At 43.2% G+C, this 2,187-nt stretch overlaps 1 pseudogene; it reads right to left on the reverse strand.

Annotated features, from left to right (window-relative positions):
- Positions 1-1,818: 1,818 nt before the first annotated feature.
- On the reverse strand, positions 1,819-1,963 carry LOC147440489 (U2 spliceosomal RNA; annotated as a pseudogene).
- Positions 1,964-2,187: the final 224 nt, after the last annotated feature.

A 2,187-nucleotide genomic window follows, 5' to 3' on the forward strand; every position in this document is an offset into this window, starting at 1 on the left:
TGACTAAGGTGCTTGAGGTGCTTGTCATGCTTGATGAGGAAGGTGCTTGAGAAACTTCCCATGCATGGGGTGCTTGAGTCAAAACAAGACCCTACAAAGGAGGGGGAAAGCCCCAAAGTTAGGGGAATTTTTGACTTAACCTCCCACTCACCCAAAGGGCACCCCCTTTTCTCACGAGGAATAGGGACACATGTCAGACTCTCCCTATGCTTAGCCACATGGTGTGCTTGAATGCTATTGGCTAGGCTAAAGAGGGGTCCAATGAGCTTCTAGTTCTATTCAACAAATATCTAGATATTTTCAAGCTCTCTCTCTCAAAGGGATAAGGAGGACACTTGTCCAAAGACTACCCATGTGCTTGAAATGTGTGTTGCATGTTGCGTGTTTAGTGTTAGTCATCACCCAAGAAGCCCTCGTGGCCTTTCAATCATAGTAGAGAAGGGACGACGGGAACCATGGCTTTGCATGTACAATGAGATGTCATCGGATCAATCGCTTTTGACAAGTCATTGATTTGATTTTGAGACCACTCTAGCTGCGGGATAGACGTGGCCGTGTAGGATATGTGAGTTGAGGAAAGTGATGGATTGCATGACGACCGCGGGTTCGTTGATATCCAGAAATTGAAATCTCTCCTCCATCGATGCCAACTTAACTACGCTCATGGAGCTAGTTAAGAATTTCATAATACAGATTGCCAAGGATCGATCTCACAAAAACCCATTGTGGCCAATCAAGGGACTAATGGCGGACCACCACCATTTGAATCTCTTCTGGTAGGCATGAGAACCACAAAACGTCATCATGGATGAAGGACTCAAAATCCACCAATGTATAGAGGTGAAGACAAAGAGAGGATATAAAGATGTGATGAATACTTTTTTGTACTACCATCATCTCTATGCAACTCTAGATGTATTCCACTCTCTGAAACCGAGTTTAGAACTTAAAGACAAGGCCTACAAGTGGTGGATGTTACTGAATTCGGACAAAAAAACCTACAACCTGGATGTGAGTCCAAGTTATGTTCCAAAAGGAGGTCCTTCTTAGTAATAAATATGACATAAATTGGCAAGCTTGGGATGAGTGCTTCTCCATATTTATTGTTATCAAGAAGTGATCCTCAAGCTAGATAACCTTAATGCGTTTGAGGAGCCACTAATGAGCAAAATGAGGGTATGGTAATATAAGAATGGAAATAAGCTTCTTTTAGATTTAGTGGCAACCCGAAGAAGGGTAAGTGTATAGATAGGGTTTTATATTTGCTTCATTGGCCACTTGGGCCTTGGTAGGCGGCCAACCAATGGTCATGAGTGTTAAAAAAAGAGCATCACTTGATTTTATCAAAGTGTGAATGCAAGTATTTTGCTGTGGAGCAGCGTGCAAGGGACAAAATGTGGCAGCACCAAAAGAGTTGGGGGAGATTGTGACTGCCACCACGAGTGTCAGTTGTTGCAAATGCAGTAGAGTTGAAAAAGACTCCACACAATAGGGCAAACTAGTTGCTACCAATCTTGCAGCGATTGGTTGAGTCGACCTCACACTACGTATGTGTGAAGGCGTTAGTTCCATGATCGTTGACGACGAGCTGATTTCTAGAATCTTCATCTTTTTGGTGATGCAACAACCCAAGCTTTCTCAATGTTGTTCAAACATGCAACATCCTCTTGAGCCCTTCAAAAACTCCTTCAAGGCACTTTGATGCCGAGTCGGAATCACCGCTTAGCCAATCTTCTACAAAATCTACTTCTTCTCATGTCCTCGCACATCTGTCTTCACAAATCCAAGAAAATTTAGCAATTGCTTTGAAAAAAATGCATGAAATACCCAATTTTGAATTATGATAAGCATACTCTGTTGGAAAAATTATCAATAATTATCGATGGAACTTCAATCTGCAGATCTACTATTTGATGAGAACAGATACTACACTTGATCTTAGCCAAAAGGCCAAGAAAGGTATGAGCTCCCCACAGTGCCCCCTATGGCTTTTATACATGCCCCGCCTTGCGCCTTGCCTTGTGGGATGATTGCTTCTCAGGTAGCACTTCTATTCTTTGCAAGCCCGTGTTTACACTATGTTCGTGATGCCATTATAGCCACGCAAGTCTATAGAACTCTCGACCAGCCCCGCCTCCCCCTCCCGCCTTGCCCTTTGTGTGTGATTTTGGATTTCTAGTCTAAGGT

This window comes from Adiantum capillus-veneris, chromosome 15 (assembly GCF_014529385.1).
Source record: "Adiantum capillus-veneris isolate H3 chromosome 15, ASM1452938v2, whole genome shotgun sequence".
Classification (NCBI taxonomy): domain Eukaryota; kingdom Viridiplantae; phylum Streptophyta; class Polypodiopsida; order Polypodiales; family Pteridaceae; genus Adiantum; species Adiantum capillus-veneris.